Here is a 27,702-nt window from a genome sequence, read left to right as displayed (position 1 = left end):
AAACCAAACTGAACTGCATGGACTAACTAGAGTGGGGAGACTCTTGCCAACTTGTGTATAAGACACTGCTACTAACATAATAAAAGTAAATGCTGAGGGCTATTCTTGACATTCGTGATCTCATGTGAGTTTCTCGCAAGTTCATGTGATAAGCATTGCTGTCTTCAGTTGGAGAGGTGTCTGCTAGGAGGAAAAGAGGTTAAATGGCAAAGTGGAGACTTGAGGGGCAGCCCAGTGACATCTGAGTGACTTTAGGCAGTGGCACACATGGCACAGATTGGGGGCACTTATGATGAAAATCTGCATCAAAAATCTAGGCTAGAGTTGTATTACTGCCACAATTAACAGTTCACATTCCGCAACTAAAGTTCCTGCAGGCTGCAACAGAAGATCCCACATGCTGCAGTAAATCCTGGTGGAGTTAAATAAATATTTTTTTTTAAACTGCCAAATAGCATTCCATTGTATGTCTCTACCACATTTTCTTTATTATTTGAACTGTTAGTGAATCTAACTTGTTTCTACATCTTGGTTATTGTGAATGATGCTGCAATGTACATGACAGTGGTCTCTGTGAGATGGCAGTGACTGGTTCTGATGAGAGATCTTATTTTTTTGGGAATTGAACCTGGGTAGCTTACAAGAAAAACCAGGAAATCTAACCTCTAGATAACTAGGGGCTAGAGGCCAGAAGCAAAGTGGCCCTAGTTCTTTCCCCCATTTGAGAGCTAAAATGATTCAAGGAGGAAAAAAGTGTAAAACAAGGTGCAAAGTTTATTATTAGAGACACAGCACAAGATATGGGTGAGCACACAGTAAAATTTATTTATTTAAGACAGAAGAAAGGCAGAAATACACACTCAGAGGGAAAGGGTATGGGGGTCCTCTCTAATGAGGACGAGTGCAGTAAGTCAGAATCTAGGCAGAGATACACACCCAGCGGGGACTGTGTTCATCCTGAACAAGGAATGTTGTAAATCAGAAACTTGGCAAAAATACACACTTGGAGGAGTGCGGGCATCCTGAAAGAGGAGTGCAGGAAAGAGGTGATGTAAATGACTTATATAGGACAGTCCACCCAGGTCTTTGTTTACCTTTGGCCAACAATCTTGTTTCTTTTTCTACATCTGGCTGGTCTTAGGACCCTCCCCAAGATGTGTGGGCAAATTTTGCTAAGCTGAATGCCACAGCAGAGGCTTATAGATGCATGTCAACACTTATTATGGGGCGGTGTCCCCTCCCTTTCTGACACCCTATGAGGCTTCCTAGCATGTGCAGCCAGGGAAGGTTTCCTTGTCCTCAGGATTGTGCACCTTATCTCTTTACTTCAACAAAGCTCAGCTTCTGCTCCTAGCTTTGTCCTCGGAGTGTCTGGGTGAGAACGATGCTTCAGTTTGACTCCACTTGACAAACACAAGCTGCCCAGCCCAGGGGCCCATCAATCTCCTACTTCAATAAGGCAAATAGCAGTTTGAGATCATGATTTTATTTTTTGGGATAAATACCAAGAAGTGGGATTTCTGGATCAAATAGGAGTATTCTTTTTAATTTTTTTGAGGAATCTCCATTATGTTTTCCTCTGGCTACACCATTTTACATCCCCACCAACAATGTACAGGATTCCACACCCTCATCAACATGTGTTATGATAATGACCATCATTATGGATATGAAATAGTACCTCACTGTCATTTGACTTGCATTTTCCTGATGATTAGTGAGGGAGGAACTCTCCTTATCCCAAATTTACAGAATAGGAAACCATTGTCCAGAAATGAACCTATCAAGGACACATGACTGGTAGGTGTCAGAGGTGGGATTTTAACCCAGGCAGAAAAGTTCCTGGATGCACATGCCTGGTGAGTGTGCTGCACTGTCTTCCATGTGCTTAGGAAACCTGGGTCATGTTGTTTTGCATTCTGTTCTTTTCTCTCAATATCACATTGGAAAGCTTTCCCATGACACTAAATATCATCTTAAAACACATCGTTTTGTTTTGTTTTGTTTTGTTTTGTTTGAGGGGGGTATTTAGGGTCTTTTGTGTTTCCATATAGATTTCATTTTTTTAACTTTTCTTTTGGTCTTTATTTGAATATAATAGCTTTATATTCCTTTACCCATTTCCAGTGTACAAAAAAGCCAATCAGCTGTATTTATGCATATATCCCCAAATCACCTCTCTCTTGAGCCTCCCTCCCATCCTCCCTATCTCACCACTCTAGGTCATCACCAATCATCCTGTTGATCTCTCTGTATTATGCAGCTATCTATTTTACATTTGGTACTGTATAAATGTCAACACTACTCACTCACTTTTTTCCAGCTTCTCCTTCACCCCTCTCTGTGTCCTAAAGTCTGTTCTCTACATCTGTATCTGTATTCTTTCTTTGCCACTGAGTTCATCAGTTCCAGTTTTTAGATTCCATATATATGTTTTAGTGTACAGTATTTGTTTTTGTCTTTCTGACTTACTTCACTCTGTGTGATAGATTCTAGGTCCATCCACTTCACTGCAAATAACTCAATTTCATTCCTTTTTATGGCTGAGTACTATTTCATTGTATGTATGTGCCATATTTTCATTGTATATTCATCTGTCTATGGGCATGTAGTTTGCTTTCATGTCTGGCTATTGTAAATAATGCTGGAATGAATATTGTGGTACATGTATCTTTTTGAATTTTCTTTTTCTCCAAGGATATGCCCAATAGTGGGATTGCTGGGTTATATGATAGTTCTATTGTTAGTTTTTTGAGGAAACTCCACACTGTTTTCCATAGTGGCTCTATTACCTTAGAGTCCCACCAGTGATTCAAAGCCATAATGAGGTATTACCTCACACTGCTCAGAATAGCCATCATCAAAAAATCTGGAAACAAATGCTAGAGAGGGTGTGAAGAAAAGGGAACCCTCTTGCACTGTTGTGGGGAATGTAAATTGGTATAGCCACTATGGAAAACAGTATGGAGGTTCCTTAAAAAACTAAAAATAGAACTACCATATGACCCAGCAATTCCACTCCTGGGCATATACCCAGAGAAAATCATAATCCAGAAAGAAACATGTACCACAGTGTTCATTGCAGCACTATTTACAATAGTCAGGACATGGAAGCAACCTAAATGCCCATCAACAGATGAATGGATAAAGAAGATATGGCACATATATACAATGGAATATTACTCAGCCATAAAAAGGAATGAAACTGAGTTATTTGTATTAGGTGGATGGACCTAGAGTCTGTCATGCAGAGCGAAGTAAGCCAGAAAGACAAAAACAAATACAGTGTGCTAACTCTGATATATGGCATCCAAAGAAATGGCACTGAAGAACCCAGTGACAGGGCAGGAATAAAGATGCAGATGCAGAGAATGGACTTAAGGACACTGGGTGGGGGGTGGCAAAGGGGATGCTGGGAGAAAGTGAGAAAGTATCACTGACATATATACACTATCAAATGTAAAATAGATAGCTAGTGGGAAGCTCCTGCATAAAACAGAGAGATAAACTTGAGGATAGTTGAGGACTTAGAGTGGTGGGATAGGGAGGTTGGGAGGGAGTCCTGGGAGGGAGGGGACATGGGGATACATGTATAAATACAGCTGATTCACTTTGTTGTGCAGCAAAAACTGGCACAACTGTGTAAAACAGTTAAATTCCAATAAAGAGCTTAAAAAAAAAAGATGGCAGAGATAAGGGTTACTGAGAAGACAAAATATGACAGTTGCACATAAAATGTACAGCAAGTTCCTCCTAGTTTGACTTTGTTTCTCCTTTATCTAATATTAATGAGCCTTTTAAAATAAATAGGGAAGGTTTTGGGAGTGGTAAAAGGATTGGTGGGATTTGCATTACTGTTGGAGCCACGCCTCTGGTCCTGTTAAGTCTACATATGAAAAACAAGGGCAGTTTTGTTTTCTTTTTCAAACAATTGGGTGGTTACCTCCATGATATTGAAGGTCTGACATACCCATTCACCTAATTTGGAAAGTTTTAACTTTCCTCTTTTAACTTAAGGGCGAGCACCTCTTCCAAAATTCAACCCAGGCCCTGAATATCAGATATGGTCCCTTTAGTCAGACAAGTGGCCTCCTATTTTGGTAATCTATTTACAAACACTTTTGAGGATCTTCTCTAGGTTTAAGTAATCTGAACCTTATATTTAGACACTATATAACCCTTTTTACTTAATAATCACTTGCTGGATATCTCTGGCCAAGCCCAGAACCTTGATATTCCACATTCCAGGGTCTTCACTAAGGCTTCTGTTGTAGCTTCAGATTTTATCTGTCCCATTTTGCTTTTTGCTGGAACAGCTTGGTGATGAGGGTGGTTACCTTGCAAAATCATCAATGGCTGAGGGGCCTCCATCACTCTCCGGCATCTGGGGCATTCCCTCTTCCAATCCTTGGCTGTATGCAAAGTGGACATCAATCACATTCCTCTCTCAATGCCCCTTGTTTCCACACAGGGCACATGGCACTTGTATGGTTACCCATGGGTCTTGTGGTCTTCCTGAGCCACACTGGCTCAGAAAAACCAGCTCCCCCTTGGTTTTGTCTAACCAGACAAAGCCACTGCCATCATTTGGGACTTTTGCATATTTCTCTAGGTGCATTCAGCCTTTTCCACCTTATCCCTAGTACTGAAAACCAAATAAGCCAACTGGAACAAATCATTCATCAGAGTCTGAGGACTAACTATTGTTTCCTAAATTTTGCACCTGAAGTTTGGGGCACACTGGGATAGGGAATGCATAGCGAAAAGGGCCTGAACCTAGGGGAGGAGGTATCCACATACACTTGGGATTCATGGCCCTGTAGGCTGTCTCAGTTAAATGTTCCTCTGTGTCCTTAATGGAATTGTTCCTCAGAACTACACACACGTTAAATTCCTTTTGGGTTCCATTGCCTAGAAACAAGGCCATGAAAATTTGAACCTAATGTATTTTAAAGTTCTTAACTCATATTGTGGCCAAACCTGATAACATAAATTACTAAGTTTTTTTTTTTTTCTTTTAATTCCTATTGTCCAAATCATTACCAATCCCAGAGTATATGGCCCAGAGGTGTATTGGTTGGGATTGATGCAGCATGACCCACTTCAGACAAGCCTGAAGTGTCATTTCTAACTCCCAAGCTATCCAAAATTCCCCCCTTAAGTCACAATTAACCATGCAATACGGTAAAGTTGGACACTTAGGATATTAGATGCTACCCCTTCCAAGGTAGTATCCTAACCAGCTGTTACTACTCAACAAGTTGTAACAATGAAATGGCACAGAGGATGTCCCAAATGGTGTTGACGATGACCAGGAGTTGGTCTAGCTATTAGTTGGAAATAAAGGGTTAACACCTGTAAGATTCAGAGACAGGGGAGTAAAAGCAATAAGAAGCACACATTGTGGTCACACAGGTCTCCTGGGGTTAACAGAAGAAAGAAATAAAACAATAGAGCAGGAATGAATAAGAATGTAAGAATATTGGAAAAACCTCAGAGTCAGGGAGAAGAGTATACAGATTAACAATGTTGTCCTGGAACCGCTGTCAAACGTGTATAAGCATAGAGATTTGACCCACCAGCCAAAACTGAGCAGACATCAGCAGAACATCCTTCCCAGTATACCTGAATCATGGTGTACCATGGGCCTCTTTAGGTCCAAGACCTAGCTCTCAATATAGTCTTACCTTATCAAAGTCACTTCATGGTGGCCAGCTGAAACTGCACACCTCAGATTGGAACTTGGACCCATCTGGCTAGGACATGAATCTGGTGAAAACCCTCATTTGGACTTGAACCCAAGCTGCAGAGACTCAAACCCAGCCAAAACGTAAAGTCGTCCAACTGAGATCACACACCTGGTTTTGGGACTTAGGGAAGCACAGGTTCTTGATGTCTCATACAGAAAGAATTCAGTGAGAGATAAACTGACAGGTAAGAAGTGCATTTATTTAGACAGAAACACACTCCACAGACAGATTGTGGGCCATCTCAGAAGGTGAGAAAGGAACCAACATATGGGATTGTCACTTTTTATATGGGTGGTTACTTCCATAGGCTAATGAGTGGGAAAGGTATTCCAGCTATTTCAGGAAGGGGTTGAGATTTCCTGTAATTAGACCACCACCCACTTTTTGATCCTTATGCTTGTATTTCTAAGGCTCAAGGTTTAGTGGAAGTCAACTTGTTTGCCATCTTGGACCTGTTTGGTTCTCCCAGTTCATGTCATCTTTCTCAGGTATGTCATTCTTTTGAAGATTGTTCCCTGTGCCCTCCTGTTTCAAAATTGTCCCACTCTTGGCCTCTTCATATGGATTCCTAAACACTTTGTCTGGCCCACAGTGGTTTTGAAGGTGTTCAGCTATCTGGTCCTTCAAGATTCCTTGGTTTATCTTCTGCATTTCTTGTTCCAGCCCTGGAATCAGCCATCTCTTCAAGAATCTCTGGATCTTCTGGCAGGACATGGTAATTAGAGGCCACAAGATAGGCCTCAGGATGCTCACTGTTATCAAGATGCCACTGCATTTAGGCTTTCCAGTGCTCAGAGCCAAGAAGTACAGATTTTCTTTTCAAGCATTTAAATATTTATTTTTTACTTCATTTATTTATGTATTTATTTATTTATTTATTTATTTATTTTGGTTGGGTTGGATCTTCGTTGCTGCACATAGGCTTCCCTTAGTTGCAGCGAGCAGGGACTTTTCTTTCGTTGGGTGCACTGGTTTCTCATTGAGGTGGCTTCTCTTGTTGCAGAGCATGGGCTCTAGGCATGTGGGCTTGCATATTGTGGTACATGGCCTTAGTAGTTGTGGCTTGTGGGCTCTAGAACGCAGGCTCAGTAGTTCTGCTGCATAGGCTTAGTTGCTCTGCGGCATATGGGATCTTCCCAGACAAGGGCTCGAACTCATCTCTCCTGAATTAGCAGGCAGATTCTTAACCTTTGTGCCATGAGGGAAGCCCCAGATTATTTTTTTAAAGGAAAATATCCCTTTGCCTTTTTTTTTCTCTACAGCATAGAGAATGTGGTCATTAATATTGTAATAGCTTTGTAATAGGACAGAAGTTTAGTAGACTTATCATGGTGATCATTCTTTAATGTACATCTATATCAACTCACTGTGTTGTAAACTGAATATAACATAATGTTATACAGCAATTTTATTTCAATAAAAATAAATAATAAAAAAACAAAATAATTCATTTGTTCAAACTTATACTTCCAATTCAAGTTTTAAGACCACAGGGTTTTACTTAAACTTTTTGGTTTTATATTTAAATCACTTTTCTCTCTTTCACTGAAACTCTTGCTTCATAATAACATGAGAGTTAATTATTTACTTTAACTTGTATGCACATACATACTATACTTTCAAAATAACAGTAGCAATATCACCAACAATAAGGTGTTGGATATAGTTTCAGATTTCTTTGGCTTTTTGTTTTTGGTTTTGTTTTAGAGAGAAGATTTTTTTTATTTCTTTCTTTGTCTTTGTCCTTACAAGATATCCCACTCTGAATGCAGAGTCAAAATTATGCATTTTAAAGCCACTTAAGGAATACTCTGTTCTGTGGGACTATATCACCAATTTGATAGAATTAGCTTCATTTGACTTAGTTCTCAATTTTGAGAGATGTGTTTATTTTTTGATTCTGTAACACATTTACATGATTGTAAAGTCAAACTATAAAACAAGAAAAACCTCACTTCCGTCCCTGCCCCTCCCCCAGAAATTACAATTTTTATTAGCTTTTGGTTTATTCTTCCACTCTTTCTTATTGAGAATACACACACACACACACACACACACACACACACACACATATATATATATAAGCAACAAACTATAAGCACCTTTCTGTTCCCTCCTTTTTAGAAACAAAACAGTGTACCCTGAAGATCTCACCCATCCCACGTCTCCCTCCAACCCCATTATACTCAATTGTTCGAATGCCCTGTGCCTTACTCAACACCCCCAATGGATGATCACTTCAAATATGTTTCTAATCCTTTGCTTTTACAAACAATGTTGCAGTGAATGCCTTATACATATGTCTTTTTGAAGTTTTACAGGTGTATCTTTGGCATAAATCCCTAGAAGTAGAATGCCTGAGCTAAATGGTATTTCTGTGTGTCGTTTGCTACATGCTGTCAAATCCCCTCCATAGGGATTGAACCACCAAACCTGAATTAAAAACGTGAAAAATTTGTAGGAAGATGCAGCACCTCATCTATCATCCACGTGAGGACTAGGCCAGCCTCTCATTGTTCTACCCAAGGGACAGGCCTGGATAGATTTCATTCAGGAACACCCAGGCCTTGGCAATCCTGGAAAGAGACATAAAACTCTGTTGTCTTTACTTTGTCTGGAATAACAGTTTAACAGGTAGGTTGTTCATCTCAGGCTGGGCAGGATCTCTGATTATTCTTTTCTGTCTCCTTTCAGAGAAAAGACCCATAAAAATTATTTCTTTCTATGTTTGGTTTGGTAGACAAAATGTTTCAAAGCATGGATCCTATTGGGAGATGCTCAGCAACTGGACATTATTAAATTTGTTGGTTTATATGACCCTGGTGATCGTTCTTTACAAATGGGAGGAAAATTAACATGGTTAAGATGCATTCAGTCTCTTATTCATTAAACCAACAGGAATAGAACCCCCTCTCTATTCCCACTCTACTCCCACCTCTAGGGCAAAAATTAAAACCTGCACAGCCTGCACGCTGAATTCAGCACACAATTCTTTCAGGTTTGGCTCCCATGATGTTTTCTGAAGAAATTAAAAATAGTTGCTAACATTTAAAATCAGAGGATTTTACATAAATGTCCAGACTTCTGACTTCTCTTGAAAACTTGGACAACCAGGATGCTTTCCAGCATGGAAGTTGCTTGTTGGAGCTGTAGACAGGCTGCCCCCACAGGGTGGGCATGTGCTGCCTTCCCAGGGTCCAAGATGCCCACCCAGAACTTCCATTCATTTATTTTGCCTCCTTGGCCATGACTTTGTGAGAACTGTCCTAGACTGCTAGTCCCTGAACTTAAGGACCACCTGTGTCTTAGTTGACTTTGACTTTCTAACATCTAACCCAGACCCCAGCACACAGGGTCCTCTGTATATGTTTGTTGGAAGATGTAAATGATCCTGTGGATACATGCATCACATTTCTTCCAATAGTCAGATTCTGCAATTGTAATACTACTCTAGCCTAGAATTTTGATGCAGATTTGCATCATAAGTGCCCCTGATCTGTGCCATCTGTCCCACTACCTAAAGACGCTCGCTTATATCTCACTGGGCTGCCCCTCAAGTCTTCACTTTGCCATTTGGCCTGTTTTCCTCCTAGAAATCTTCCCAACTGAGGACAATAATGTACATCTCATGAAGTTGCTAGGAAGACCAAAGGACATCACAAATGTCAAACATGGCCCCTGGCATTCACTTTTATCACGTTAGTAGCAGTGTTTTATCTCCAATGTGGCAAGCGTCTCCCCACTCTTAGTTAGTCCATGAGTTCAATTTGGATTTGTTGCCAAGTCCCATGGAGGAGATTACAGTAGGAATCTCTGTATTTGGGAATTTTCAAAGTCCACACCCCGTGGATACTGATGGAGGTAAAGATTTTATCAACAGGTTCATATCTCTTATCACATCCATTAGTGGCCTAACACGACAATTAGGGCAGGTCAGAGCATACACATATAGGAGCTCTTGGTCACTACAGCATGCTCAGAACTTGCTCTTTCCTGAGTAATTGCAACCAGAAAAGAAACATAAAGTGGCTTGGGATCCTCGGGGTGGTGCCCCTTCCAGAGTGCCTAGTCATGTAAGCATGGAGACTGTAAGTGGCGTTTTCTCTTTCTGTTGTTTAACTTGTCCTCTTATTCTTCCACCCATCAGAATTAGAAAGTAATGTTATCATTTCTTGCCAGTCTTAAAGTTCAACTGCACTTATTGATGAGTACTGTGCCATGGGCACTGTGGAGCCCAGGGGTCTTGGGGTCAGCCTGCAGGGTTGCACAACTCTGAGGGTGTCAGTCACATCATGACATGTGAAAATAGCACTCCTTGGGGTGTTTGGTGCATAACCCTTGCAACTGTAAGTGGTCCTATGGAAGAACAATTCTCCTGTATTTGCTTCTAGGTCTTCTCTCTGCTCTCTCTCCATTTTGGTGTAAATGTGTCTTTGTCTTCATCTCTGTATCTGTTTCTTTTATCTCTTCATCTCTTTGGCTGTCTCTGTACATGCAGAACACTCTGAGTTCTTTTATTCCTATTTTTATTCTTCCTTGCTTCTCTAGCCTCTTAATTTCTGAATTTATACCCCACACCCTGGCTTCCTCTCTCACTCCTCTCTTCTGCTTGAACCCTGAAGAAAGATCAGAAAGGCTATTTCTAGGTTGTTTTATTTCTAAGAAATATTGTGACCACAGCCAATTCACAAACTCCCCCTTCTACCTGCTTCCCAAAGCATCTTTGAACAAGATAGAGGGGGGTGGCAATAACAATGGTAATCGTTGTCATTGTTGAGACATGTTCCTACATATCAGGTACATTATATCCATCATCTCACTTAATGCCCACAACATTCTATATAGGGGATGGGGGTTATCATACCCTACCTTTTTACCAGAAAGGTAAATGGAGACTCCAAATGGTCATGTGATTTACGCAATATTACACAACAGAACCTGTATTCAAATGGAGGACTTTGCCCTGGTCTTTGCATGGTGTACTGCTAATAACATGAGACTCATAAAAAATGCTGGGAAAATGCACAGAGCCATTACAATGCAAGGTATAACAGTCATACAATAACATGGACAGCTTATTGCTGCCCCTTCTTTGTTTCCTTTTCCCAATGTTCGGTGAAAGAATCCCTCTCACAAAGATCAAGACCATGGAAGAAACTCTCAGAGAAAAAAACCTGCTGACAAATTTCCTGGAGGAGAACCCTGATGACAGGTCCCAGAGTGCCACTGATGACCTGAGTATTTCTATTCATTCCCTGAGAAACATTCTGGATGTGAGTGTGTTGGCAGGATAGCCCTTCACAGCACCCCCTGGTCCTCTGGTCTAGCACAGGGTTTATCTGGAGGGGCCAGGTTGGTTGTTGGGGCTGGCTGGGGTTCCTGCAGGAAGCAGAAACACTGGGGAACAGTGACACCACTCCCAGAGGAGAAGGTACTCTCATTCTCAGCTTTTGGTCTGTAGTGACTGGGTGTAGCAATGGCCAGGGGACAGGTAAATATTCATTTCTGTGCCAAAGATATGTCATTAGTGTAAGGGAGAATGTTCTTTCTGAACTAAGTGAACCACAGAGTTACAGATGACAGGTGAGCCATGTCTGAACAAGAGATAAAGCCAACTGCACATCAAGTTTGAAACCCCAGGCAGAGGAAGGTCAGCCTCCACAGATCCAAGAAGGACACCAGGAAAAGTTTCTGAGCCCTATGGCCTGTGACATCATAAAAATCTAACACTCTGGTTACTGCCATTGATTTTAAAATAGGTCTTGTATCTCCTTAAAGAATTCATAGGCCAGCCTGAGGGATAAGCAAATTGCCAATACATGAACAACAGAAGGGCCAACTGTAAGGTGTTAATATAACATGGTCTGAGGTTAGAGGATGTGGCCTGGAGAAACCTTGGAGGGTCATCTGGAGAAGGAAACACTTAGGCTGGGCCTTGAAGGGAGACTTGAGAGCTTCTCAAATGAAGGCACCAGGAGTTCCCTGGAGGTTTAGTGGTTAAGACTCTGCACTAATACAGCACTCACGTGGGTTCAGTTCCTGGTTGGGTAACTAAGATTTCACATGGGAAAAAAAAAATGAAACAAAGGCACCATTCTAAGCAGAGGCTTTGAGGTGGGGCAGTTGTACGTGACTTCAGGAGACATGGGGCATTTCAAGGGAGGTAGCGCTCCAGGAATCGAGGGTGGCCAGAGCAGCCAGGTCTGCCTTGACCTCATCTCCCTGACCCCTATAGCTGTCCTATGTTGGCAAGATCACCATTGGAACACCCCCTCAGGAGTTCACGGTCATCTTTGACACAGGCTCAGCTGACATGTGTGTGTGTTCCATCCACTGCTCCAGTCCATCCTGCCGTGAGTACCTGCCCCACCCCTGCCCATTTTGTAGTCCCATCCCACCCACTTCTCTGTCCTTTTCACCTAAAGGACATTCATCATTTGTGTCTTCAGGTACACGCAGACTCTGACCCTCACTCGTCCACCACCTACCGGTCCTAGGACCTGGAGTTGGACCTCAGATACAGATCTGGGAGGCTGGTTGGATTTATTGGTTATGACACCGTTTGGGTAACTGGAAGCAAGAAGCTGAGTCAGGGCTGGACCTGCAAGGGATTGCTGCTTACAAAGCAGATGCAGGAACAGCTCTAAGGGCTCATGATTCCCAACATCCCCTAGTGGCTGCCCCTGCTTGCCCAGCACCCCATGTCCCTGGGGAGCCAGCACCTCTGCTGACACTCAAAATTCCAGAACAGCTAACCCAGAGAGTGGTTTGGGGTGTGGATTTGCAGCTCATTTCCCCATGAGCAGCTCAAGGTTCATTTTGCTGGGAGCAGGGAAAGGGGGAAAAAGCATCCACTTTTCTACTCTCAGACTGTGCCAGACACTTTCATGGTAATAACGTGTTTAATCCGGCAACAACCCCACACAGCAAGTACTATGGTTAGCTCCATTATACAGAGGAGGGAACTGAGGTCCAGAGAACCAGGGCCTTGCCAAGGTCATGCACCTGGTAAGTGGTGGAAATGGGCTGACCAGTCAGGATTCTTGTAAGTGTAGGATATTTGGAGAGAGGATAAAACTGATCATGGGCCCCTGGGGGCAGCCAAGGACTTCAGGCATGTGGGCAGGGAAAGGAGAGGGCACAGATGTGAGAAGGGCCTGATAAATGAGTTCTCACTCTAGGGGTCCTTTGAGAGTCCAATAAAATATATGGCCTGCCTCTTCCAAAGGGCCTGAGTACACACACTCCCTTTCTCTCTGTCTCGCTTTCTGTCTCTCTTTCTAGCTCCAACACACACATCCTCAAAAGCATGTTTCTCAGGTACAATTTTTATGAGAACTCTGGCAGTGACATTGTGTAATGGGCTTCTGTCTTCCTGGGCAGATGCAGAATTCACGATACATTGTAATGAATTCAGTCCATTTCTATCATCTGATCATAGTGATGCCAAAGACAAGACTACCCTACTCTCCACTCATTTTGTCCTCAAGTGGAAATCATTTGGTGCTGTCCTGAGTCTTAGTTTGCCCACCTGTACTGAAGACATAAGGCCAATATGACTCACTTCAGACGGTGTGTGTAGGAGGAGCAAGAGTTAGTTAAAATCCCCAGTCCTGAACTAATGGAACCCGAATTCCTGTCCCAGCTTGGTCTAATCATCTGAAGTCAACAAAGGGCACAAACTGGCTTCAGATCTGCCCTTAGGTGCTAATGGCATCTTCACCCCAGCCCAGTCCCAGCCCCACTTCCCAAAACTTAAAGTGACAACACTCTCCTCTCCCACAGATTGGGAACCTTGTCATCCTGGGCCAGGCGTTTGGCCTGAGTAAGAAAGAGATTGGGTTGGATGGTGGAAAATTTGATGGCATCCTGGGCCTGGCCTACCCCAGCCTCACCCCTGATAACACCCCAGTCTTTGAAAACTTGAAGACACAAGGCATCATTTCTCAGCCTGTCTTTGCCTTCTACTTGACCATTTAAGTGTGAGCTGGACAGGCCCTCTCTACATCAGCTGTAAGATGCTTTCAGTTTCATCAAAACTTATAGACAGGGCTTCCTAGGTGGCGCAGTGGTTAAGAATCCGCCTGCTAATGCAGTAGGTCACAGGTTCGATCCTAGCTCCAGGAAGATCCCACATGCCGCAGAGCAACTAAGCCTGTGTGCCAGGAAAAAAAAAAAAAAAAAAAAAAAAAAAACTTATAGACAACCTTATTCAGAAGTTTCCTGAGAGACTATCTAGCCCAACATAAATATCGCCCCAGGGCAACATCTGGTCCCCCACTAGTTTCTATAAATAAAGTTTTATTGGAACACAACCATGCTCATGGTCTCAAGGGCAGGATCTCGGTCCAGGGGGGTGGAGGGAAGAGGGAGAGCAATGAAAGGTGTCACAATACAAGTTGGAGGAAAAGACAATAGGATTTGCTGATGAATTTGATATGGAAGGAAGGAGAGGGATGGCAGGAATGTTTATTTCCTCACCAACATTTTACTTGTAGCCCAGGACCAGTTACACAATTGGCAGGAGCCAGTGCAGAATGAAAATGTAGGGCCACTTCTTAAAAACTATTAGGGATTTCAAGACAGGTATAGCAGAGGTGTGGGTCCCTGCTGAGCTTGGGGCCCTAAGGATGGAACAGGTCACAGGCATGTGAAGCCAAACCTGGATAAGCATGTAACCACACCCTTAGTGCCCTCAGGCCTTGGCTTTTCTGAAAAATGAAAGCCTACACAAAGCAGAATCCAGACCCCTTGAGTATGGTGTCTTTTAGTGGTATCTCTGAGCACTCTGGTTGCTGGAGAGAACCAGGCCCTCTTCAGAAGGGTGGTGGTCGCAGCCCTGCTAGGCTGCCCAACTTCGAACATCTTCTGTGCCACACATTAGTTGGTGACCTACCTTTGTCAGGTAATCAATCGCTCCGTGCCTCAGTTTCCACATATGTAAAAATGGGGACCATACTAGTGCATCTGTTGGGTAGATAATCACAGCCCTCAGACAGTGAGTGGTGTTATTCTCTGACAAGAAGCTCTCTCTCTTCCTTCTCTCCTCAGTTGAAAGGAGAATGGCAGCGTGGTGATGTTTGGCAGGGTGGACCACAGCTACCACAAAGGAGAGCTCAAGTGGATACCAGTGTCCCAAACCTACCACTGGCAGATAACCTTAAACAGGTAAGCCTCTCCCTCTGAGGGTCTACAAAGTTATACTCCCACTCATTCACAGGAACACATGCAGACACACAAATGCACACACAAACACACAGTCACACACAGACACATATGCTCCACCCACAAAGACACACATATAAAAACACACATTGGCACACATATAAACTTGCACAGAACACAGACACACACAAACACACACACAGATACACAGACACAGACAGAGATACACGGGCACAGACACACACAAACAGACACACAAAAACACAGATACACACGCCACCCATGGGCTCATAATCACTCCAGACCTCCCACCCAGGGCCCTGAAAAGGGTCTGAGAGATATGTGCAGCCAGGAGAGCAGAGGTCTCATGTCCGCATTGTGAGGCAGATGGCATGGTTTGAGGACCCTAGAGTGCAGCGAACAGAGGAATAGGGAGAGTTTCACCAGCCTGAACAGGGTTGTGATAAGATGACCAACTGTCCAGGGCCATCCAGGACCAAAGGATTTCTTATTACACAAAACTGCTAGTTTAAAAACAGGGAAAGTCCTGGGCAAACTGGGGAAACTAGTCTCCAGAGCGAGAGGCTTACCAGCAGTGGACAGGGGTTGGCTGCATTCTTCAGACCTGAAAACAATGCATACAAAGAGACACTCTTCCTACCTATATCCACCCAACCTTCCTTTCTGGGAACACAATGGGGCAGGGGCTGTGATACAGAGAATCAGAAAGCTGATATCCATCTGTGGCCTGTGAACAAGTGGCAATAACTGATGGAATTCAGTATGATACCCTCAGACATAAGCTTATGTGTCCTTTGGAGGCCCCCTGGGCTACCATGGGCATCACCTGGCCGGGTCTTAGTGTCAGAACCAAGTAAGGGGGCCGTACTGGGAAACAACCTATCTGAGGGCAGCCTGTTTTTCCCTCCTCAACACTCTGTCATCTGCTGCAGCAGGGAATGTCCGTCTTCACTGTGTGGGTTGAGACTATTGGTTAGACACCAAACACAGGTCACTGGTTATTCTTTATGCATTTCTTCACTCACTCCCTCACTCATTCATTTGTTCACTCACTCAACAAAGATACTTTGTGCATCCACTGTGTGCTGGGCACTTGAGGAAGGCACTGAGGATACAACTTGCCCTTACATCTCTTGAAGTGGATGTGCATGAAACTAGTCACACACAAAAGAATTACCACTTCAGTGCTTGCTACAAATAAGGAAGAGTCTACAGAGAGTGATCAAGACAGGAGCCTGATCTAGTCTTGGCGAAGACTTCCCTGAAAAAGTGACATTTCAGCTGGAACCTGCAAGAGGAGGAGAAATTAGCTAGACAAGGGGGATAGGGGTCTTCAAGAAAAGGCAAACAGCACATGCCAAACCTCTGAGACACAAGAGTCCCTGGTGCTTTCAAGAACCCAAATGAAGTCAAAATACTTACCTGCCCAGAGCAAAGGAACACAGAATTAGGGCATGAGCTGAGGGGCTATTCTGCAGACACACAGGGAGGGGGGCAGTCATGGGGAAAAACTTCAGAGTGATCCTGGTGCCCACTTTGTCCCACTGTCTCTCAGCATCACCATGGATGGGATGGTTATTGGTTGTTTTCATGGCTGCCAGGCCATTCTGGATACCGGAGTTGTGTTCCTACTTGGCCCAACTAGACTGGTCACCAACATCCAGAAGCTCATCAACGCCAGACCTATTGGTAAAAAGGTGAAGAGACATACCACAGGGTCACTCTGGGGCTCTCTGCATACCAAGGATTAGCTGGGCCAACCTCTCTCCTCTTTCTCTAACAGCACGTGCTTCAATGTAGCAAGATCACAAGCCTGCCTGCTATTATCTTCACCATCAATGGTAGTGACTACCCAGTGCTCACTCAAGCCTACACCTGGAAGGTGAGTGGCCAACACTGGGAGCTGGTTCTCAAATCTGGGACTTGCAGGATCATTGGGCTGGTTCTGGGAGGAGAGGGCCCTCTTCAGGCCAAGCTACACCACTGCAGATGCTGATGAGCCCTTGGGACTGGACAAGCACTTCTTACAAAACCAAGCAATTGAGAGGAAAGGGAAGTCTGGGACATCAATCATTCTGGAATAAATGGAGACATCACCCTGTGCTGGCATGGTGTGAGGCACAAGGAGAGGGGAACACTAAGGGCCACTGCCATCAAAGAACTTCAGTTCCACCAGGGCCCTCAGGTGGATGAACATGGAAAGTAAGCTCTAGCAATCCCTGAAATAGGCCAAGAGAAAAGTTGGGTGGGCTGGGGACCACCTCAGTGTGTTTCTCACCATAATGTTTAACAGTCTCCCTTCCCATCTCGAAAGTTTCCTAGTTGGATGATCAGCTACACGGTTTCCCTAGTCTTTAGCTGCAAATTCCTCTTGCTAAGCTTCAGTTCCCCCTCTGTGAGCTGGACTACCATACCCCTCTGTGGGGAGGTTGGATGCTCACATGAGTAAAGGGTGCAGAGTGAATGCACAGCCCTGGCACAGGGATGAGGCTTAATGTCAGCTCCCTATGGGACTTCAAGGGAGGCTGATGGGCCCATAGAAGGTTTTGTGGAAGACAGGGAATATTAGTAATTCAAAACCTCCAGCCTCATGGAGCCATGAGAAGGCCTGTTTGGGTTGAGGCAAATCTGCACTGGACTCCATGCAAATACAGTGTTCAGGGAATGTGCCAAGTAGTTTGGTGGCCAGATTAGAGGTGATGAGGGCTACAGACAAGGTGTGAACCAGGGTAAGTCAGCCAACCCAGCGTGGAGTAGCCAGGGAGGGTGAGCATGGGTTGAGGAAGGCTTCCTAAAGGGTCTGACCACAGTCTTAAAGAACAAGTTTTGGGGAAGATGGAGAAAAAAAGGCATTGGCTGCAGAGAAAAGAGTGAACATGGTGAGAATGAATGAACAGGGGAACTACGGGCCATTCTCTTTTTTTCTTTTTTAATTGTATTGAAGTATGGTTGATTTACGATATCATGTTAATTTCTACTTACATCAATGTGACTAGTTATGCATATATATATATATATATATATATATATATACACACACACACACACACACACTTACACACACACACATTCTTTTTCCTATTCTTTTCCATTGTGGTTTATCATGGGATATTAGATATATTTCCCTGTACTATACATGGAGAGCTTGCTGTATATCCATCCTCTATATAGTAGGTTGTATCTGCTAATTCCAACTTCCAATCCTTCCTTCCCCCATCTCCCTCCTTCAGGGCAACCACATGTCTTGGACTTGCTAGTTTTTGGATGGGCATCCCAATTCCACAGCTGCTTAGAGAACCTCTTGTTCCTTACTAAAGGAGGGAAATAAAACTGAGAAGCCACTGGCTCTGGATACTGAGGGGGGTGGCAGGTAAGGGATGACACTGACTGGAGTGTATTTCTGTCTCTGTCAGGGTCCTCAGGAGACCTGTTTCAGCATGTTTTATGGGGACACAGAGGACTGGAAACGATCGGAGGTATGAATTCTGGGTGACGTCTTCCTGAGGCTGTATTTCTCGGTTTATGATCGAGGAAACAACAGGATTGGCCTGGCTCCCACAGTGTAAATCCTGGGGCTGCTTCAGGAATCAACAGGCCCACTCCAAGCACATGCTCACTCACACGTACTGCACTCCTACCCAGGGATGATGGTGGACTGTGTTTGGTGTCCTGCAAAGCCCTATTATCAGTGTAGAATAAGGGATTCCATTCCTAATAGTGCTAATATGAATGGGTGCCTGTGTTTGTGTCAAGGAAGTGAATCATAATCAGGCAGGATCTAGAACCTCATGTGAACCACTAGTGAGAGGAGCCCAACACCAACTGGCTTCAATGAAAGCAGAGACATATTCAATGGATACTGGGGATCTGGGACACAGGAACCAGAGCAGATTCATACATCTCAGTGACTGGATCCAAGAAATCAGAAGCCATCAGTCCACTCTTTCTCTCCCTCTCTCTTTCCCTTCTCTCATCTCTGATTCTCTTAGCCTGACAGCATGCTTCTATCAGGCTTCTACACATATATCCCAAAGGAGTCTAAGCTGTAAAGAGAGAAGCTCAGAAATCATCACTGTAACTGGGAGGGCTCTTATTGATCCACCTCAAATTGTGTGTCCAGCCCTGGAACAACCATCATGGTGGGGGTACGGGGTATGATGATTGGCTTTACTTGGTCACATGGCCCTACCCAAAGTGACTGACACTTTCCTCCAGCATCACAGGACTGAACCTGGAAAGTGGTAGCCCCAAAGGAATTGGCAGGGGGTTCTTCTAGACCATGTAAAAGTCGGTCATGGCCCCACCAAATCTACCATCTCCACATTCAGAGGGATAGTAAGAGGGAATAAAAATAAATATTATTCTTCCCATATCAGGGGAACTTTGGTATTGGCCTTCTCCTCTGGGTGAGGCCCTTCAACCTCAGATGGTTCCCCTTGGTCCTCACACCCCAATCACCAGCTCTCTGCCACACACTCCAGCAGTGCCCTTTTCAATCCCACTTCCCAAGTCACAAGTTGTTTGAGTCCCTCAGCCATCCCCACCACTTCAGGGCCAAGGATTCCCCTTCCCTTGGCCTCTGATGATGTTGGAAAGGATGCCACTCATGTCAAGGGGGACCCAGGAGTCACAAAGCCTTCAGCCTTTCTCAACTTCCTCTATGGGCAGAGCTACAAACCCTTTGGGTGAAGCTGCTATGGTTTGGCACAATTGGAATGGAAGCATCACTCCTTCCCGCCTGGAGACCCTAGGCAGAGACTCAGGCTGGGGACAGCAAGGGTCAGAGGTGGAGGGAGACCTAGATGAGAGAAGGAGCAGGAAAGAATAAATAAGGTGGAAAACTCACCCCAACACAATGCATAACGTGGGCCTTTACTTGGGCAAGACAAACATCAGTGAAAGGGACGTCTCCCTTCCTTCCTCAACTTTTCACTCAGGAAAAATTTACTGGGCACCTACTGTGAGCCAGGTGCTGCGGTGGACACCAGCAGAAACTGCCAGGTTGGGAACCCACCACCGGTACATAGAAACAGATAAAGGGACAGCCCACAATGTAGATGGCCAAGTTGAATGAAAAAAAGAGGTATGGGTAGGAGGCCAGAGGAGAGAGGGGCTTCCACTTCAGGGAGCCAGGGAAAGACTGGGATAGGGCAAGGGTGTTTACCATCCCAAAAGACACCCCTAAGCCCTTCAGTTACCATGTGTGTGCAGATCTGCCGTATGTCCACTGTTACATGTGCCTGGTCCCTTTGGGACGGCACTGGATTGAGATTGGCTTGAGGGAAGTGAAGGAGGACCAGTTGCAGAACTGATAATGGGGGTAAAGGTGAGAGCAGACCCAATAGTTTTTCAACAGTAAATATCATGATCTGGGCTTAATGTATACTCACCTGAACAATTTCTCCGATTCGTTTTCCAAGTGGTCTTAATGGATCCTGAAGCAATATCTCTCTGTCGGTGAGAAACCACCAATAAGAGTAAGAATAATAGCTCTTGTTAATTACATATGCCATTTCAGTCTCTTCCTATCAGCCCTTGCAGAGCATGACCCTCATTGTACAGATGAAGGAAGTCTCTTCCACACTTCTGTCCACAGTACTGGTGACAGGCACATAGTAGATGCGCAATAAATACATGTATAAATAAATGAATGGATGAATTCATGAATGCTTCTACTAGAACACACTGCTGCACTAGTATTCAGTGACATATGGTATAAGCAGTGCTTACTGCCATAATATCAACCAGGAAAGGCAGGCTTTGCTTCCCGAGATGAACCTAAGATTGGGACTATAGCTGTTTGCTAATGAGACCACTATACTTCAGTCTCTGTATTTGTAGCCTGTGCTACCAACATGAGGATAAATTCAAATCATCATTTTTTTTTTTGGCCACACCACACAGTATGTGAATATTTAGTTCCCAGACCCGGGATCAAACCCACATTCCCAGCATTGGAAGTATGGTGTCTTAACCACTGGACCACCAAGAAAATCCCAGAGTTTGATCTTCAAAGCAATAATTTTCCCTCACCTTTCACTTTTATCCTTTACCCATTGAAGACCAGAGAGGTTTATAGCCAATGGTGAAAGAAAAGATAGAAAAAAAAGAAGAAACAGTAAAATTGTTGATCTTGAACGCTTCCATATTGTTACAATTCTTTTGAATATGACTTGTTCTTACAATATGTGTGGTCTTTGTCCCAGCGATTTTCTTCTAAAGTTTATGCTAAAACAATGATCAGAAGCACCCAAAAACTTAAATAAGCAAGGATATAGTCATCAGATTCTCTAACAAAGTGAAAATCTGGGACATCTCAAGACTCATTAAACATAAAGTATCCACTGCATAGATACGCCATCATGCAACCAACCACCTTAATATTGTGTGCTCCCCACAAATACATAAAGAATACATATACATGTGGAAAAGCTCCTACAGAACACCTTCCAAATGCTGGCAGGGTATCTCAGACTTCTAAAAGGCAATGAATCCCCACATAACAGGGTAAAGAAAAAGAAAAAGGGGAAAAAAAAGAGACAAAGTAACCTTGGGAAGATGTACCCCTCTGGGAGGGAGCTGTGAAGGGGTAAAATCTTTCATACACTAGGAAGCCACCTCACTAGATGGGACTGCCAGGGGGAGCTTCAGACCCCCCAGAGGAGAGAGTAACAACAGGTGCATGGAGGGCAGAGTGGAAAGATTGCCACATCAAAGACTTGTGGCAAGTAGCAGTACCCAGCCTGAAACATTAGTCTGCTCACCCACAGTGGCAGGTGGAGGCTGGGTGCTGAGGCTTCAGCTTCGGAGACCAGACAACAAAGAGAGAACTGGGGCCAGCTGTCTGACAACAGCATGGGGGGAGAGTACACCACAGCTAGCTGGGAGGAAGTCTGGGGAAAAGGCTGGGCCTGATGGAGAGACAGGAGACCTTTGTTTTGGGGTGCTCAAGAAGAGCTTCTTGATCCATGAGCTCACTGGCTGTAGAGCAGTGCCTGCACAAGCACCATCATGAGCCAAGGCTGCTAAATTGGAACACAGAGCTTGCTGCCATGGCCACAAAGGGTCCTGTGTGCAAGGCAGGTCATTGGCCACACCCTCCCAGCAGCAGGTGCAACCACCACTGCCAAGGGTCCCACTTTCAGGACCAACTTCCCTAGGAGAATGCACAGCACACCTCATGCTCATGCTGACCTCTGCTGCTGCAAGCACTCCCACACATTTCAATTAGACTGCCATAACCTTCCCTCCCCCCCAGCTTAAATTTGCAAGTCAGCCTCAATCACTCTCTTTTGCCCCCTCTTGCTTGGGTGGGGAACCAACTTCTGAGAGCAGTCCACACACAGAGACTGGACCAAAAGGAAAAGTGATCCCTGGGGATGGTAGGGCCAAAGAATAGAAAGGGAAACAGACACAAGAGGAGCAGATTTAATAACCACAATCAGCTTTATAGGCCCTGGATATGTGGATTAATAAAATAGATACATGTATTTATACTACAGAGTGCAGACTTAGGGGGCAACTGTGGGGGTAAATACACACAAGACTAAGATCAGATCACAGTCTGAGCTTTCCACAGTCCCCATAGCTATTACAGAGACCTACCCAAAAGTATTGGAGGACTTCCTGGTTTGCTTGAATCGTTCATAGTTTTATGTATTTGTTAGTTTAAACTTCACTGTATATATTTGTATGGGGTTTGTTAATTGGTTTGATTACTCTTTTCTTTGTTTTCCTTTTATCCTTTCTTTTTTCACTTTTTTTTTTTCTTTTCTCTTTTTGTGAGTGCAAGTGTGTATATCTCGTTGTGTGATTTTGGCTGACTAGTGTTGCTATTACCACCTGTCTTGGGGTTTTGTCTATTCTTTTCTTTTCTTCCCTTTTTTTTTCATTCTCTTCTTCTTCCTCCTCTTTCTCCATGTTGTGAGGCTTCCAGGATCTTGGTGCCGGGCTGGAGGTTGGACCTTCACCTCTGAGGCAGGAGAGCTGAATCCAGGATGTTGCACCTCCAGAGAACTCCTGATTCCAGGGAATAGTAATTAACAATAGCTCTCCCAGAGGCCTCAATCTAAACACTAAGATCCAACTCCACCCAAAGGCCAGCAACCTCCAGGATACCTCAAACCAAACAACTAGCATGACAGGAACATAACCCCACCCGTTAGCAGGCAGACTGCCTAAGCTCACAAAAACACCAAAACAAACCAACAGACGTGGCCCTGCACATCATAAGGATAAGATTCAGCTACACAACAACACAGGCACCAGTTCTCACCCCCAACCTCACAAGGAAGCCCACACAAGTCACTGGACCATCCTCCCCACTGAGGAAACACAACAGTTTTACGAAGAACTAGGACCCTGCAGCTTGAGGAAGAAGAACGCAAACTCAGTAAGAAATCATAGAAAGATGCAGCAGATGGCGGAACAAGGTAAAAGCCCACAAGACCAAACAAATGAAGAGATATGCAGTCTACATGAAAAATAATTCAGAATAATGATAGTAAAGATGATCCAAGATCTCAGAAATAGTATGGAGGCACAGATGAAGCAAATGAAAGAAATGTTTAACAAGGAGCTAGAAGAACTAAAGAGCAATAAAACGGTGATCAGTAACACTATAACTGACATTAAAAACACTGTAGAAGGAATGCAGAGCAAAATAACTGACACAGAAGAAGGGATAAGTGACCTACAAGATAGAATGGTGCAAATAATTGACACAGAGAAGAATATCTAAAATCAGAATGAAAACAATTGAGGATAGACTCAGATACCTCTAGGACAACATTAAACACATTAACACTCAAATTATAGGGGTCCCAGAGAAAAAGAGAAATAGAAAGGTTCAGAGAAAATGTTAAAAGAGGTTATAGTGGATAACTTCCCTAACATGGGGAAAGTAACATTCATTTAAGTCCAGAAAGCACAGAGAGTACAATATATGATATATCCAAGGAGAAACACACTGAGACACATATTAATCAAACTACCAAAAATTAAATACAAAGAAAAAATATTAAAAGCAGCAAGGGAAAAGCAACAAATAACATACAAGGGAACCCCCATAAGGCTAACAGCTGATCTTTCAGCAGAAACTCTACAAGCCAGAAGGAGGTGGCAAGATATATTTAAAGTGATGAAAGGGAAAAACCTACACCCAACATTACCCTACCCAGGAAGGATTTCATTCAGACTTGAAGGATAAATGAAAAGCTTTACAGACAAGATAAATGAAGAAAATTCAGCACCACCAGGCCAGCTTTACAACAAATCCTAATGGAAATTCTCTAGGCAGGACATACAAGAGAAGGAGAAGATCTGCAAAAACAAACCCAAGACAATTAAGAAAATGGTAATAGGAACATACATATCAATAATTACCTAAAATGTGAACAGATTAAATGCTCCAACCAAAAGACACAGACTGGCTGAATGGATACAAAAGCAGGACCCATATATATGCTGTCTATAAGAGACACACTTCAGAACTAGGGACACATACAGACTGAGACTGATAGGATGGAAAGAGATATTCCAGGCAAATGGAAATCAAAAGGAAACTTAGGTAGCAATATACATATCATAAAAAAATAGACTTTAAAATAAAGACTATTGCAAGAGACAGGGAAGGGCACTACATAATGATAAAGGGATTAATTCAAGAAGAAGACATAACAATTGTAAATATCTATGCACCCAACATAAGGGCTTCCCAGTACATAAGGCAAATGCTAACAGTCATTTAAATGGGAAATCGATAGTAACACATTCATAGTATGGGGCTTTAACACCCCACTTACACTAATGGACAGATCATTCAACCAGAAATTAAGAAACACAAGCTCTAAATGAAATAGACCAGATGCAATTAATTGACATTTTTTAGGACTTTCCGTACAGAAACAACAGAATACACTTTCTTCTCAAGTGCACATGGATCATTTTCCAGGATAGATCACATGTGGTTCACACATCAAGCCTCAATAAATTTAAGAAAATTGAAATTGTATTAAGCATATTTTCTGACCATAATGCTATGAGACTAGATATCAATTAAAGAAAAAAACTGTAAAAAATAAAAACACATGGATGCTAAGCACCACACTGTAAAATAACCAAGAGATAAGTGAAGAAATCAAAGAGGAAAATATGAGGACCCAAAACCTAAGGGATACAGCAAAAGCAGTTCTAAGAGGGAAGCTCATTGAAATACAATCCAGTGCAATACAATAAAAGTTTTGAATAAACAACCTAAACATACATCCAAAGCAATTAGAGAAATACAAACAAAAACAAAAAAATTTCAAAGTTAGCAGAAAGAAAGAGATTATGAAAATCCGGTCAGAAATAAATGAAAAATAAATCAAGGACAAAATAGCAAAGATCAATAAAACTAAAAGCTGATTCTTTGAGAAGATGAACAAAACTGATGATCCATTAGCCAGACTCATCAGGAAAAAAAGGGGGAAAACTCAAATCAAAAGAATCAGAAATGAAAAAGGAGAAGTAACAACTGACACTGCAGAAATACAAAGGATTATGAGAGACTACTACACACAACTATATGTCAATAAAATGGACAACCCGGAAGAAATGGACAAAGTCTTAGAAAAATACCAACTTTCAAGCGTGAACCAGGAAGAAATAGAAAATATGAACAGACCAATCACAAGCACTGAAATTGAGACAATGATTTAAAATCTTCCAACAAAGAAAGCCCAGGGCCAGACAGCTTCACAGGTGAATTCTATCGAACACTTAGAGAAGAGCTAACACCTATTCTTCTCAAACTCTTCCAAAATATAGCAGAGGGAGGAACACTGTCAAACTCATTCTACGAGGCCACTTCATCCTAATACCAAAACCACACAAAAATGTCACACACACACACACACAAAATTACAGGCCAATATCGCTGATGGACATCGATACAAAAATCCTCATCAAATACTAGCAAACAGAATCCAACAGCACATTAAAAGGACCATACACCACGATCAAATAGGGTTTATACCAGGAAAGCACACATTCTTCAATATATGCATATCAATCATATTACACCATATTAACCAATTGAAGGATAAAAACCATATGATCATCTCAATAGATGCAGAAAAAGCTTTCAAAAAAAATTCAACAACATTTATGACAAAAACTCTTCAGAAAGTGGGCATAGTGGCTTTGAATAAATGAATAAATTAATGAATTAATGGGTATGTGAGTGGAAAAATGGAAGAGGAATAACCAGAGACCTGTGTCTGGTGTCTGACCAACAATGGGCCAACCCACACAGTGAAGATTGACATCCTCTGGGGCAGCAGATGCTCATCGTGGTGGGGAGGGAGACATGGGCTGCTCTGGGAGAGGTTGTCCACCAGCATGGCCCCCTCACCCAGCTCAGATACTGAGACCCCAGCCAGGCGATGCCCAGGTTAGCCCAGGGGAGCGCCAAAGGACACGTAAACTTCTGTCTGAGGGTATCACATAGAATCCCATCACTTATTGCCCCTTGTTCTCAGACCCCTCCTGGGTCCCAGCTTTCTGATTCTCTCTGTCACAGACCCTGCCCCACTGTGTGCCTGGGATATGGGGGTGGGTGGCAATGGGTATGGGGAGTGTCTCTTTGTATGCATTGCTTTCATGTCTCAAGAATGCAGCCAGATTGTCTCCATTGCTGGTAAGCTTCCCCCTGAGAAGACCAGTTTTTCCAGTTTGTCCAGGACTTTCCCTGTTTTTAAACTAGCAGTTTTGTACTAACAAGTCCCCTGGTCCCAGGTAGCCCTGGACCATTGGTCATCTTATCACAACCCTATCCATGTGGGTGAAATTCTCTCTGATCCTCTTTGCACCGCACTTTACGGTCCTTGAACAATGCCATTTGCCTCACAGCCCAGTGGGTGCAACCCTCTCTGGGCTGCAAACACAGAGTAGTCCCCTGTTCAGGACCCTGGTCAGGGCCCTGGTTAGGAGGCCTGGGGGTGATTGTGATCCCACAGGTGGTGTGTGTATATGTGCATTTGTGTGTCTATTTGTGTGTGTGTGTGTGTGTATGTGTATCTGCATGTTTGTGTGAGTGCCTGTGTGTCTCTGTGTCTGTGTGTGTCTATGTGTATTTGTGTATCTGTGTTCCTGTGCATGTTTAGATGTGTGTCAATGTATGTGTTTATATGTGTGTTTTCATGGGTGGACCGTATGTATCTGTGTGTGACTGTGTGTCTGTGCGTGCATTTGTGTGTGTCTGCATGTGTTTGTGTGAACTTGAGGGAGTTTCACTTGGGTGGCCTTCTACAGGAGAAGGTTCCTATTCATGGTCATCTGCCAGTTGTTGGTTTGGGACACTGGTATCCACTTGAGCTGTCCTTTGTAGTAGCTCTTGTCCACCCTCCAAACATCACAGCAGCAAATGCACACCCTAAGCCAGTCTCGGGGTTAGCCATTCTGGGAATTTGTGTGTCAGCTGGGGCTCTGTCTCCCCAGGGACAAGGCCCTGTGAGGATGGCGGCCTGCCACTAGGGGACTTGGGGAAAGAAGGGCCCTCCCAGGTTGTCCTGCATGTGTGTTGTGGCTGCTCCCAGGAGCAGCCTTGACTCAGTTTCTGGTTTCCACTTACCCAAAGTGTGTCAAGAAATCCAACCATACTCCCAGAGTCGTAGGTGAGGTTGAACTTCCAGGCTGAGAGCCTGCAGGTGGTGGAAAAGTGAGGGTGTAAGAGCTTGTGTGTATCTGCAGACACAAGTGATGAGTGTTCCTCAGGTGCCAAGGA

At 43.6% G+C, this 27,702-nt stretch overlaps 1 pseudogene; it reads left to right on the top strand.

The window, feature by feature from the left end:
* The first annotated feature begins 9,722 nt into the window (after positions 1–9,722).
* On the top strand, positions 9,723–27,452 carry LOC130848761 (pregnancy-associated glycoprotein 2-like; annotated as a pseudogene).
* The last annotated feature ends 250 nt before the right edge of the window (positions 27,453–27,702 follow it).

This window comes from Hippopotamus amphibius, chromosome 3, assembly GCF_030028045.1.
Source record: "Hippopotamus amphibius kiboko isolate mHipAmp2 chromosome 3, mHipAmp2.hap2, whole genome shotgun sequence".
NCBI lineage: Eukaryota > Metazoa > Chordata > Mammalia > Artiodactyla > Hippopotamidae > Hippopotamus > Hippopotamus amphibius.
Note: the sequence above shows the minus strand (reverse complement) of the source record. Positions and strands in the feature narration are given on the sequence as shown.